Source organism: Magnolia sinica, chromosome 8 (genome assembly GCF_029962835.1).
Source record: "Magnolia sinica isolate HGM2019 chromosome 8, MsV1, whole genome shotgun sequence".
Taxonomy (NCBI): Eukaryota; Viridiplantae; Streptophyta; class Magnoliopsida; order Magnoliales; family Magnoliaceae; genus Magnolia; species Magnolia sinica.
Genome location: NC_080580.1, coordinates 44,344,386 through 44,358,526, shown reverse-complemented (window position 1 = coordinate 44,358,526; position 14,141 = coordinate 44,344,386). Strand labels below are relative to the sequence as shown.

At 41.8% G+C, this 14,141-nt stretch overlaps 1 long non-coding RNA gene across 2 annotated transcripts; it reads right to left on the bottom strand.

The window, feature by feature from the left end:
* Positions 1–7,292: 7,292 nt before the first annotated feature.
* Positions 7,293–10,122, bottom strand: LOC131253280 (uncharacterized). Of its 2 annotated transcripts, XR_009175071.1 has the most exons (4): positions 9,837–10,122; positions 8,729–8,849; positions 8,100–8,562; positions 7,293–8,038 (listed from the first exon to the last, which is right to left on the bottom strand). It is a non-coding gene; the product is annotated as an uncharacterized LOC131253280 (long non-coding RNA). The 2 variants fall into 2 exon arrangements; XR_009175070.1 differs by having other exon boundaries at positions 8,100–8,849.
* Positions 10,123–14,141: the final 4,019 nt, after the last annotated feature.

The following is a 14,141-nucleotide window of genomic DNA, read 5'->3' as shown; positions in this document are numbered from 1 at the left end:
AGTTGACTTTAAGTAAGGATGATGTAAGAGGGAGATGATTGCTTGTACTTGACTTGATGGGATGGAGTACTTGACTTTTGATATGATTGATGGGACATTTCCTTGGGATTGCAACGCGCGGGGTTTTCCTCAAACTAGACGCGGGTCCACATCCCCCTACCAGGGTACCGGATCGGTATGCAAAACGCGGCATCGAAACTGCGGCGACAGCATGGTCGCACTGGTACAAGTCTCGGGTCGAGCTGACTCAGATATACGGGACACATCTCAGGGTCGCGCGCAAACGGCGATAACCAATCGCTGGTCTCCGAAATTTGGCCGGCATGACTGCGGAAGCCTACGGAACAGTACGGGCTAGGATACGGGTCTTACATCTACCCAGATAGGCACTACCCAGAACCTACCTCGAGTTTCAACTACTGATACTTGCTACCCACCTAAACTCCCCCTCTTTCAGCAAGTATCCCAGCAAATGGAGCATCAACAGAAGGATCATCATCAGACCACTACCTACCCCCATTCCCATATCCAAACAACTATCCACCGCCCAATAGCTACATATGGCCTCCTATTCCATTCCCTCTCATCCCCTAGAAAATCTCTCTCAGAAAGTAGTAACCTACTAAAAACAGGAACTAATTTCGACGAGGACCTTGACGATACCTAGGCAGATGCTTGGAACGCGACGAGACATAAAAAGAGCCCGGCCTATGGAGGTCATCTGAAGATTGACATCTCCCCGTATTTCAAATCTAGTACCCCCATCCAAGGCTCTCCTATGTTACTGCAGAGATGCTCAGTCCTCCCGCAAGCCCCACAGGTCTCTCCAACTCTCCTACAAGCAGAGCAGCCTATCGGGTCAGGGGACAACAACCCATTCTCAGCGCCCCACTACTTTAGCAACATTCTCATTAACTCCCCTCCAGCTCAGGCTCCTTCAGTAGTCAGAATTGAGGACCCAATCCAAGGAACTTGGAGGGGTCTCTGCCTGTCAGGTACTTGGGTCCCTGGTTCTAATATAAGCCCCAGCCATAGCCATGGAGAGGAAAATGCACGATGCACAATGCACCTCAATAATTGCTGGGTCAACTCTCTTTCTAGCTAAGCAGAAGACAAAGCGGACTTACGAAGTGGAAGATGTCAATTGGTATGGCAGGCTTCAAACATTGAAGCGTCAAGGTGAGATGTCAGTAAAATTTCTCAATGAATAATATCCTTATTTGGAATGCACGCGGGGTTCGGAATTCTCCCACAATTAGAACCATCAAACGCCTTATCAGACAGTTTAATCCTGCCATTCTGGTCATACTAGAACCTATGCTTAGGGATGGGAAGCGAATCCGAACATGACTGAAGCTCGGCTATCACTCCTCCTGCTCTAATGACATCCAAGGTGGGAAATTTTGGATGTTCACAACATCCTTTCTATCCACTAAACTACTCGCAGCTTTCGAGCAGTCGCTAACCATGGAAGTGGGTCTGCTTCACACTCTGGAGAAGGTTGTTATAACCATTGTATATGCAAAATGCTCAAGAATATTAAGAAGAAAACTTTGGGATGAGCTGGCCTTCCTGAGCACGGGGTGCGTCTCCCCCTGGGTTGTTTGTTGAGAATTCAATGCAGTGATCTCTCAATCTGAAAAGCGAGGATCCGCCTGCTTTAATGCCAGAAGTGCGGCAGAATTTGTGGAGGGGTTGAGCAATGTAGGCCTAGTTAATGCTCTTTTTTCTGGGAACCAATTCACGTGGTGTAACAATCAAATGAGCCAGCCCAGGATCTGGGCCAGGCTAGACAGAGTCTGCTATAACAATCTCTGGTTGTAAAAATTCCCTTCATTTCAAGTCAAGCACCTCCTAACACAGAATTCAAACCATGCTCCGTTACTTTTGGTGTTCCCCTCGCCTTAGCCGTCAGGTCCCAAAGCGTTTAGATTCCAAAGAATGTGATGTAATCACAAGGGATTCCATGATCTAGTCAAGTCAGCTTGGACAGCTCCTATATTAGGGGATCCAATCCAAATTGTCATCTCCAAACTCGAGCTAGTGAAACTAGCTCTCAAGCAATAGAACAACGTTACGTTCTCCAGCAAATCCAAGCCACGTCTGCTAATCTCAGTCGAGCAAAGCTGCTGCATAAGATTCTGCAGATCCCTCCAGCCATCAGGGTCCAGAAAGCTAAAGACACACTCTCCCGTCTAGAACTATACGAAGAAATCTTCTGGAAGCAAAATTCTAGAGTTCATTGGCTAGAAGGAGACCGCAATACAAAAATTTTTCACAATACAGCAGCAAATAGAACCAGAAGAGCCGCGATTCAAGAAATTAAATTGGAGGGTGGAGCTACCCTCTCTAACCAATCTGATATCAAAGGGGCAGCAGTGCACTTCTTTCAACAGCTCCTACAGGAGGAGGACGCCCCTGCTTTTGGGGATTCCTTAGACTCCATCTCGATATATGTCACCAGCCAAGACAATCTCTCTCTTGAAAGAACCTAGCTTGGAGGAACTTCATGCGGCTGTCCAAGCTCTTCCAACTAATGGGGCAGCAAGCCCAGACGGATTTTCTGGGCATTCTTCCAATATTACTGGGATATTATGCCAGGACCTCCTGAAAGTAGCCTACTTCTTCAGAGGCGACATTCTCCCTAGAGCTCTAACAGCCACGCTTATTTGCCTAATAACAAAGATAAGCGCCTCTTCATCTTTTTTCAGATTTCAGACCAATTAGCTTATATAATTGCTTGTACAAAGTTTTCTCTAGAATTATTGCTACTAGGCTGGGAAATATCCTTCACGGGATAGTCTCCATCGAACAGGGCGCGTTTGTGCAAGGAAGGTCCATGGCGGAAGGCTGCGCTCTGGTCCAGGAAATCTTCAGGAATATCAACAAAAAAGTCAAGGGAGGCAATCTTCTTCTGAAACTAGACATGGGAAAAGCATACGATAGGCTCAACTGGGTTTTTCTCAAAGAGGTCCTTAAAAAATTTGGCTTCCACCAAGATTGGATAGCACTAGTAGAAAAGTGCTAGTCAGATTATTGGTTCTCATTTCTTATGAATGGCGAAGCATCTGGATTTTTCCACTTCACGAGGGGCCTCAGGTAAGGAGACTCCATCTCCCCAGGACTGTTTATTCTTGTAATAGAGATCCTGAGCTGAGGCTTCATCAGCTTGTGGCGAGTGAAAGCTGCCAGCCCTTCAAGATGCACCCCAACTGACCGTCAATCTCTCATCTTCTCTTTGCAGATGACACGATTCTCTTTGTAAACGACTCCATCAAGTCTTTGAGGAAGATCAAGAAATTCTTGAGCGACTACGAGCTATTCTCGGGCCAAAAGATCAACCCCACCAAGAGCTTCTTCATTCCTTCTGTTGGGATGCCTGAATCGAGAAGCGGGGCTGCTACCTCTATCTTTGGCTTCACTAAAGTAGCGGCCCCTTTTACTTACCTGGGGGTGCCCATCTTTCAGGGTAGGCCCAAATGTGCTTTCTTCCACCACTTGGTGGAGAAAATCCAATCCAAAATTGCTAACTGACATAATAGAATTATATCTCAAGTAGGGAGGCTCACCCTTATCAACCACGTGCTGAACAGCATTCTCATCCACACACTGGCAGCCATGGAGGTCCCGATCATTATTCTAGCAGATTTAGAGAGTGCCTTTGCAGATTTCTTTTGGCGTTGGGAAGGGCCGAAGAAAAAATGCCACTGGCAGAACTGGTGCAGCCTATCTCTTCCCAAACCAGAAGGTGGTCTGGGCCTGAAGAACCTAAAATCTTTCATGCAAGCTTGCAGGAAAAAACTTGCATGGACTACCCTATTTAGAGGAAATAGAAGCAGCTGGTGCAACTTTATCAAGGCCAAATACTCGAAGGATTTCACCACTCCCAACACGCTTAAAACCGACCCTACTCCCTCTCCAATCTAGAAAATAATAGAGAAACCTTCCCTATGCTTCGTGACAGGTCCCGATGGCTGATTGGGAGAGGTAACATGGACTTCTAGGAAGAAGATTGGTCTGGGTTGGGGCCCTTGTGAAATTGGAAGTTGCAGCACCAGGATTCTGCACCAAACAGCGTCCATGACTGGATTGGACCAATGAGCTGGACGAGAGGGCGAAGGCCTTGAGCGTCCTCCCTCAAGTTGTAATTGAGCATATCACGGAAGAAGGCATTTGTACATCGGCAACTGAGGACAGACGTATTTGGCTAGTTGCAGTGAATGGCGAACTTTCAACAGCCTTGGCTTGGCAGAGTATCATGCCATCTACGCCGAGAAAAAGCTGGACAAAAGGGGTGTGGCACCCTAAAATCCCTCCGAAACTCTCCCTACTTGCCTGGAAAATTCTCCACAACGCAGTCCCAGTGGATTCAAGAATACAAAGCAAGGGCGTGAGCATGGCATCCATGTGCAGCTGCTACATCTATCCATCCACTCCTAATTGTGAATCCATTGACCATGTCTTCGCCATGGGCAGTTGTGCCAGCAGAGTGTGGGAATTCTTCAGTGGCAGATGTGGTATCCAAGAGCACTTGCATATCTCTGCAACTGGCCGCACCATCCAATGGTGGAATGCGTCCCACACCTCCTCAACCCTGCTTAAGGTCTGATTCCCATCTTCATTTTGTAGGAATTGTGGAAGGCCAAGAACACAAACTGCTTCGATAATGGAGCCCTTAAAGCCTTAGAGATTGTTCATAGCATCTTTTACTGGATTCGAAGCGTCAATGCCACTTTTCCCGCCCCCAAAATCCTCAGCAAATCAGCTTCTGTTATGAATAAAGCCTGGTGAATCCTTATCCCTCAGCCCAACACTCCAAAATTTTCGATTGTGAAGTGGATCAGACCTCCTATGGGCTTGGATTAAACTGAACGTAGATGGTTCAGTCAGTGGGAACCCGAGTCTCTCACAGGGTGGCGGTATAGCGAGAGATGGTAAAGGCAATTTCCTGTTCGGATTTTCGCGTGGCTACAACCTTGGCTCGAATACTAGGGCCAAGATTAAAGCCATCCTAGATGGGCTCATTCTGGCGTCCCAACTAGGATTTTCTATAGTGCAGGTGGTGAGCAACTCGAACGCGATGGTGAGGGCTCTATCCAATCCCTCAAACTCTTGCTGGTCCATCTCGTACTAGAAGGTGAGAATCAATCTCATCTCCTACGACTTAGATGTTCGAATTGCTCACACACCAAGAGAGGTGAACTCGGTCGCTGACGGCTTGGCTAGGCTTGGGAGCAAAACCCAGCTTAATGCCATTTTCCACTCCCGGGATTCCCTACCAGCCCCCATCAAAGGGCTCCTATTCCTCGATAAAGTGGGCCTAGGTAACCTATGGGTTGCCTAATCCAGTCACAGTTCCTAATCCTTCTAGCATCTTTCTGTCCATATGATAAGAGGGCCCATTTCCTTTTTCCTATTGGCCCACCCCAAATGTAGCCTTGTAAGCCATTCTCGACGCTTTTCTTAGAATATAAAATCTCTTTGAAAAAAAAAAAAATTTTATTAGGGAGGAAGCCCCTGTAGTGGGGGAACTTGTAGGCGCTACCGATGAGATTCATGTCGTCGGCATTCAAGCAAGCGTCGAGCTCTTCCCAGTCCCTCTTTGGCCACTGTAGCTACGAGAAACTGGCACTCCTGCCGCCATCGAGAGAGGATCGAAGGGGAAGGGATTTGATGGATTTCAAGAAGCAAAGTGTTTGGGCAAGGTCCTTGTCTTTGACGGCTTCTTTGTATTCTTGCCAACCTGTGAGAGCTCTTGTGGTGGGACTCTTTCTTGTGGAGGATTGTGAGAGAGGACGATGGAGGTGTTGAAGAAGGGGGAGTTTTGGGGACAGATGAATGGACAACGGAGAGGAGAAGGAGAGGAACATTGAGGATATCGTCATGAGAGAGATCTGCTGAGAATTAAAAGAAAAAGAAAAAAAAAAGTAAGCTTTATGTTCTCGCGACTGGAGCCTCTATCGATAAGGCTTTATCTTTGGTTGAACTATTCGCCAGAATTTGAGGGACCCAAGAAAGAGCGGTGCGTGATGGGCTTGAACATCAGGTCGGGTCGACCTCTGATTCTAATCATCGAGCACAACCTCCAACAAATGGTGACGCAAGGAAGGAAACGAGATTGAGCACCGTCTTCCTCAAAGGGATAACTGTTTTGAATCCACGGAACTCCTCCGAGCGACTTCACGAATCCACGAGAAATAAACAAGCAAAATATAAATAAATTCTATTAAATTCATAATTTGATTGATGAATGAAATAAACGACTTCACAACCTTCCTTAAAAATAGGGATATTAAGCCATAGGAGAAGTTTCCAAATCAAACTACAACTAAAACTCCTAGAAATCGCGAGTTCCTATAAATAGTAAACTTACTATTTATAGCTGGTCATGATGTCTACCGGTGCACATGGCTTTCGGCCAAAAATAGTAAGTGTCCCATTTGGCCGAACCATGATTTTCTCCTAATTATTCTAAGCACTTTTCATGTTGGGCGCAACTCCTAAAGCCTAATGGATGTAAAAATGAAAATAAAACAGGATTTTAACCATTGATTTGATGGTATTTCGCAAATTCGGCGTGGGCAACCCAGCATAGTAGGTTGGGTGGCTAAAGTAGCTCGCCCTATCCTAAAATCATATATGGTACGTCTGATAGCTCATTCCGGTTTGCGAGATACATCCGTTTTGAATGCTGACGATCTCGATCACTTTCGCTTGTGATCGGGCCTCTTCTGGTCCATCTTGGCCATAGAACCGTCTGTGACATGCTCTACATCATATGACGGGCCATCTAACACTATAAGAAAATGGGCCTTTAGCCTCAGTTCAAAACTGTGGCTAAAAAGGTTAAAAACTGAGGCTAAAAGCCTTTAGCCTCAGTTTTGCCTCAGTTATCCAAACCGAGGATGAAACCCCCATGGCTAAAGGCTTTAACCTCAGTTTTAGCAACCGAGGCTAAAATGACTTTTATAGCCTCGGTTCTTCAAGTGAAGCTAAAAGAACCTTTTTAGCTTCAGTTTTCTCGAAATGAGGCCAAATCAAAATTTTAGCCTCCATTGTTTCCAACTGAAACTAAATCCAAATTTTAGCCTCAGTTGCCTCCAATTGAAGCTAAATCTATTTTTAACCTCAGTTCTCAACAACTGAGGCTAAAGCCTTTAGCCACAGGAGTTGCAGTCTCAGTTTAGGTAACTTAGGCAAAACTTAGACTAAAGATAGATTTAGCCTTTGTTGGCATCAACTGAGGCTAAATTCAATTTTTTACATCATTTATCAATAACCGAGGCTAAATCTAGTTTCTATCAACAAAAGCTAACAATATTATAATCAACCAATGATTGAACCTTTGCATGTTTCACCCATTTAACATCCATCAAGACAACAATCAGCACAATACCAACAAAACAATTAATGGTCTATTTAAAGTTTTCAAAAAAAAAAAACTGCCATTGCTGCTGCTGGCTTCATTGAGAAAATTTTTCCTTGGTTGTGTTTTTTTTGGAATTGCACCACATGGCACTGAGACTGGGATTGTTGGAGGTCTCCTTGGGGAAGTTGATGTTTGCGACATTTTTTTCATCATGGATTCAATTTCCTGGTCATCTAGGAGTCAATTGTTCCTGTGGCCCCAATGCGAACTGAGCCTCCACCACCCTTGATGGCTTCTACTATTTTTCCACAGTAAAAATAGTTTGCACAATAAGAGAAATTGAAGACACATAAGAACAGAAGGTTATGTGTTACATGGAATGAATGGCATCTCCAGAGCATTTGATTCCTTCCCAGCTTTCTCCATCAGGGTCACCACCAACAAAATACCATCCAGAGTGAGTTGGGGTGGGAAGTTCAGGGAGATGTAAAGGCCCTGCAATGAGAAAAGAGAAGGGGTAACTCAGGAATTCCATTTGATCTGCTGAGTGGAAGTGTTAGAATTTCTGTACTAAGAAAAAGAAAGTGTGAGAATTCCATTTGGTCTTTAGGCATTATTATGCACAGTATTCTCTGGGATTTCAGTTTCTACAAATGTTGCCTTATTTCTCTTCTTTTTTTCCCCTTTTTTTTTTTTTTGAAAGCATGATAAGTATTCCATTTCATGAAACATGAAATTTTTTGAAAGCATGATAAGTATTCCATTTCATGAAGCATGAAAGCAGAGAAGTTTCACTCAAAACAATCTTAATATGGAAGCTGTATAGTATCTTCCTCAAGAAGAGAATTCCCTCCCCTAAGTAATTTGAACTGAGGCAAAACCCAAGCACTGGTTCTCATTCAAACCAGTTCAGAAACCACAACCGAAAAATGAAAAGAAAACTACACATTCAAACCCATGAGGTATATAATATAGAGAGAGAGAGAGAGAGAGAGAGAGAGAGAGAGAGAGAGTGATGGTACCAACCCAAGATCCTTGAAATATTCATGCTCAAGTGCATTCCGGGCTGTGATTATTCTGCTCGGTCAAGCAAAGCATTTTAGAAAGAAGATCGATTCCTGCTGGTTCAAGATCTGGAACCACAGTTGCCAAATCCTAAGTTCCAGACCTTCATTTTATGGCCTGAAAATAGGCTGTCGAGGACAAATACAAAAACAGCCCGCATATTCATCTGAGTGAGGGTGTTAAAGTCTTTAACCCTTCCAAGTCAGTATATTCTCCCAAATGATCTATCAAAACTTTCACCCAAAAATAAAATACAAACAATAAAAGGATAAGCAATAAAAATATTCAAATTACCATGCAAAGGATCAGTGATTGCAGATGTTTCAGAAAACAGTACTGTCCAGAATAGAAATACAAAGAGAAGCAACATAATGTGTTGTTTGGCCATCGATATGAGATATGTGTCTATGTTTGCCTGAAAATAGAAACACAAAATTGTAAGAAGATAGACATAAATCAAGAGAGATCATACAAAAGCGTGATATACCCCAGAGATTGCACAAAAAGAAATCAAACAAACAGTCTGCGGTGAATTTAAAAGAGAAAATAAAAAAAGAAAAATCAAATGAAGAACCTACTGATTTTGAATAAAAACAGAGCTTATCAACAACTAATACTCGATATATTAAAAAATTCAAAAAAAAAAAAAAAAGAAAGAAAGAAAGAAAAAGAAAAGAAGCAGAATCATGTAAAGATTTTTGAAATTCCATTTCCAAGGAAATCAAAATATTAACAACTTGAAAGTACACTTTTGAACTTCTAAGATGAGGTATTTTTTCTTGTGCAGATTCCTCTAACATCTCTACCCACCAGGGGATTCCCCTTTTTGAAAATTCGTTACAGCTAAAATCAAACTATTAACAAAGAAGCTACTAATTGCCGGCAAATGGTTTTCGAAATTCTGTTTACAAGAACGGAAATCAAGAAAACTCAGATGCTTTGAAATGCTTCTGTCAATAGATTCTCTTGGATTCGGTTTCAAAGGACAGTAATTAAGATCGTTTGCAGCTAAAAATTGCTGCGGTGAATCGAATAAATGATTATTTTTAAAAAGAAATTATTCAAACAGAAGTATTATAAGATCGGATAATAGAGAAGTATAAGAAAAATCAATCAGTCGAGATAGCTTTCAAGAACTAGTATCTAACCAGTCACAGCTTGAAATCGCTCAAATAGATTGAAGATTATCAGTAAACCATCAAAGATCATTCAATTCAATGAAAGAAGAACACAAGTATTCCAAGATCAGATAGAAGATGGAAACAAGTATCCCAATCAAAGGTTGTCTTACATAAATCCCAACATACTAAAACAGGATGCGCTGGGATTCTAGACATAGGATTTGGGCCTCGTTCAATGATACAAACCGTTTATACAAAATGCTTGGTAAGCATAAGGTCACCTGAATCAGAAGAGCTGGCATCCACAATGGGTAGAAGCTTCTTCATCTCATTCTGGCTGATCTGGCTTTAGTTGACCTTTGTAAACAATCGTCATGCAAAATCAGAGCTATCTAGTTCTAGTAAACTCAAAAACTATAACAGCTTCAGAAAATGGAAAATGGAAGAAAAAACATAACTCCTCTTTGTTGATGTAGGTTTTGAGTGAAATAAGAGCTATCTAGTTCTAGTAAACTCAAACCCACAGTGATGGCCACTCACCCAACTTGTTGTTTCCCAAAATCATGAAGTTTTACCAATAATCCATTTGCAAAAAGACTGAATGGCTGATTACAGTGCTCATGTCCATAGGTAAACGATACAAGAATTTTTCAAAAAAAAAAAAAAAAAGAAAAAAAAAAGAAAACAAACTTATTGAGTGCATCAGAAAGACAGTGATGTAACTAACCTTTGCACACAAATTACAGGCTTGATTCCAATCTACTCGTTGATACAAGGTCATGTAGAGCTCCTTTCTCAATGACAAAATTAATGGTGTGATTAGACCAACAAACCTCTTCCCATACAAGTACGACATGGGCAGATAAACCATTCGGCAGTGACACCACATCCTTCCTGCGCAGTGAGAAATTGAAGGATTTTATAGGATGCTCTTGTAGACTTAGAAAAGAAAGAAAAGGAAAGAAAATTCGAGAAACTTTAAGTAATCACGCCTGCAAAATGTTTGAGAGTCAAAGAAAGAAAAAACCAAGTGCATAATTGGATTTGAGTAGATTTTGAGTTTTTACAGTTTGTTGTCTATTTGAAGTTAACAAATCGTTATTCATGATAACCCAATTAATCTTTTTGTTTTCTAATTTTAAATTTAATGTTCTCATTTTTTTTTTCTACTGTCCAATTGGAATCCCCAATCTCCAACCTAAATCTGATCAGACATCAAATGTTTGAGCAGTAATCAGGATTTCCAACTGTTGACGTAGTATAAGCATGAATTGCACGGAGATAAAAACTATATACAGCTGAGGGGCAAAAAATCACTATAAACGTGGATGAATATGTAGAACATAAGGGAGTAGCCATATCTCTGGAGGCAATGGATTATTGCCAGACTATTCAAATGCTCCAAGAACCTGTGAACCATATAACATGCAAGCAAAACAATATAAATGGCTTTTGTTTTTTGTTTTTGGAACCATTAATCATGCATTATAAAGCACAAAGCTGCCCACAACAGTGATGTTCACTAACTAATAAATGTACATAAAAACAAAGCCTCGACGAGAATTTTTTTTTTTAAAAAAAAGACAGGAATTTCATTTTCATACTTCAGGACAGGCTTAATGGCATCAGTGATGGTGCCTTACAATCAATAACTCCAATACAGCCACAACAACAACTTCATGGAATTAACAAGGGAGAAATATGTTCCTATGGTCGTGATAACATTTTCAATGCCATAATATGCAAGAGGGCAAGTGTAGAATCACCTGGTTGATCATGTTCCATTGCCCCACATGAGGATGCAAGTTGGACTGATGTACAGCAAGTACATATGCACGAACTGATGTTATAAATGAAAAAGAAATCTAATATGGATACATGCAAGCAATAACATGATCAATCATCTTTCTGTTTTAAACTGATTTGTTTGGCTTCTAAACTCATATGCATGTTTGGATGCACATGTGAATTGTATTGTGAACATTGAGTTTAATCAGGAAGAAATGACAAAACCTAATGTTGTTTCTGAGTACTCATACTAAGCAAGTAGCCTCAAATAAAACATTTCTTCCAGGTCCAAATCCAACTTTAAGAGTAAAACAATTGCAATCAGGAGCAAAGTCCCTTCATGTGAATGCAAAATTGGAATTTGGCTCTTTCTGCTTTACTAATAATCACAATCCAAATAATAGTGCATCCAAATGCAACCTTAAGTGGGAAAAAATACTGCTTACTACACTGCAAACAAACCATACATTGTTGAATTGTATGCCTTTCATCAAAATATTAGTACTCTGGTTCTAAGAACCAAGAAAGCATCAGAGAACCTTAACTTCAATAAAGCTAAGCCCTTCTTCAAACATTCTGATTCAGAAATGAAGTTAACATAGCCTATCATGAAAAAACCAGCTTTCTCTGTCGGTTTCTCTATTAATGGCTTAAATTTTCAGAAGTATGCATTAACAGCCTCAATCCTAAACAAGCAGTCCCTCAGAAGTGTTTGTTTGAGAATTCTGGTTTTGCGTTTGAAATACACAGCTCCAGATCTGATTTTCTACATCAAGATGCATCGACTGGGTATCAAAGGAAAATTACTCAGACCCACTAAACACCCAAAATTCATCAGAAATTTACACAAGCTAACACATTTCCAGAAATAAACGACAGATCCTAGAATAGCAAAATCGATTCAAACCACCTAAAATCAACATTATTTAAAAAAAATTTAAAAAAAAAAAAGTAAAAAAATTCCACATCGAATCTACGAAAAGCCCACTTCCAAAATTTTTACGACTAAATAAGCAGAACTCATCATATAAAAAATGAAAATTTTCACCCAGTATCAATCCAAAACCAATTTTTTCCAAATCAAACCAACATGAAATCCAAAATTCCTGCAACCGAATAGATATCTTCCCAAACGAAACCCTAGAAATAAATGTCCGTACCTTCTATGAAGTACGCCGACGAAGGCCAGCCTCGTACCATTGTCAGAGACATCGCTTCCTCCTCCGACAGCGGATTCGCCAGCCTTCCGACCAATTCAGAAATGCTGTGTGGCCGCTTACGAGGTGGAATCCAACACGAGGAGTCGGGCATAAATGGGAGCCAGTCCGGCGCTGATCGACGGAAGATTATGCAGTGGATGGCATCCTCGAGCCTGCGCATGCCAAGGATGTCTCCATTAGATCCGTCGGGATCGAGATAAACCTCGATCAGATGCGATTTATCCGACTGATTCGATCGGTTTCGGAGATTTAGGAGGCGAGAAGGAGGAGGCGAGATGGAAGGGCAATGTGGGGAGGAGAAAAACGAGGATGAAGAGGATCTTATTAGGTTTTGCGAGAGGATTCGAGCCATGGAGGGAGAAACCGAAATACGGGCAAATGCCATTTATAGGTTTTTCAGGACAGAAAACTCCGGACTCGGATCGCGTAGCCTACATCACGGCGCCGAGGTCGGTAGTGTGTTTTTGGTGGGCCCACCATGATGTATGTGTTATATCCACACCGTCCATCCATTTTTCCATATCATTTTATCTTATGAGCCAAAATTTGAGAAAGATCAAACGCTAATGTAAACCACACAGCATAAAACAATGGCCACAATGAGTTCCACCGTTGAAACTCTCTTAAGGCCCACCATGAAGTTTGTTTTTCATCCAATCTGTTCATAAGGTCACACAGACCTCGATGAAGGGAGTGCATAAATAACATCTTGATCCAAAACTTCTGTGGCCCCCAGCAAGTTTTCAATGGTAGGCGTTCAATCATCACTGTTTCTTGTGGTGTAGTTGGTGCTTTGGATCTGCTTATTTTTGGGCTAATATCTTAAAATGATTTGGAAATTTTGATAGACGATGTGGATATAACACACTCATCATTGTGGGGCTCACAGAGCTTTGCCACGTGAACGCATTACTGAACTCGGTGCTGTGTTCGTGCCATACGTGCCCATCTGGAAAACATGTGTGAGATCCCTGCCATGAATAGAGGTGGGGTTGTGTGTAACCATGCCCGTCTTCAAATTGAATCTGATACACTCATCAGGTCGGCCACCATAATCGAATAGAGGCCAATTTCATCAGACGCGAGTTTTGCTGCAACAGTGTTGCAGAGAGCTCCTACGACACAAAGCTCTGTGGGCCCACCAAGATGTTTACGTAAAATCAACTCCATCCATCAGTTTCTCAGGATCATTTTAGGATGAGATATCAAAAATGAGTCAGATCCAATACTCAAATGGGCCACGCTATAGGAAACAGTAGGGATGGAAATGCCCACCATTGAATTCTTTACGAGCTCAGTGGAGGGAAAAATTAAAAAAAAAAAAAAAAAAAAAAAAAAAGTAGGCTTTTGGCCTCGGTTCCAATACTATTGAGGCTAAAAAAAAAAAAAAACAGTAGACTTTTGCCTGAATTCCAATGCAACTGAGGCTGGAAAGTAGACTTTTTAGCCTTCGTGCAAGGGCTCCCATAATTAAAACACATTTAGCGCCGGAGGTGACTGGCCAGCTTTGTACATTCATACAGTTAAGGGGTGGCAGTACCACTACAGCCGCTATAGTGAAGCATTTCACAGACAACA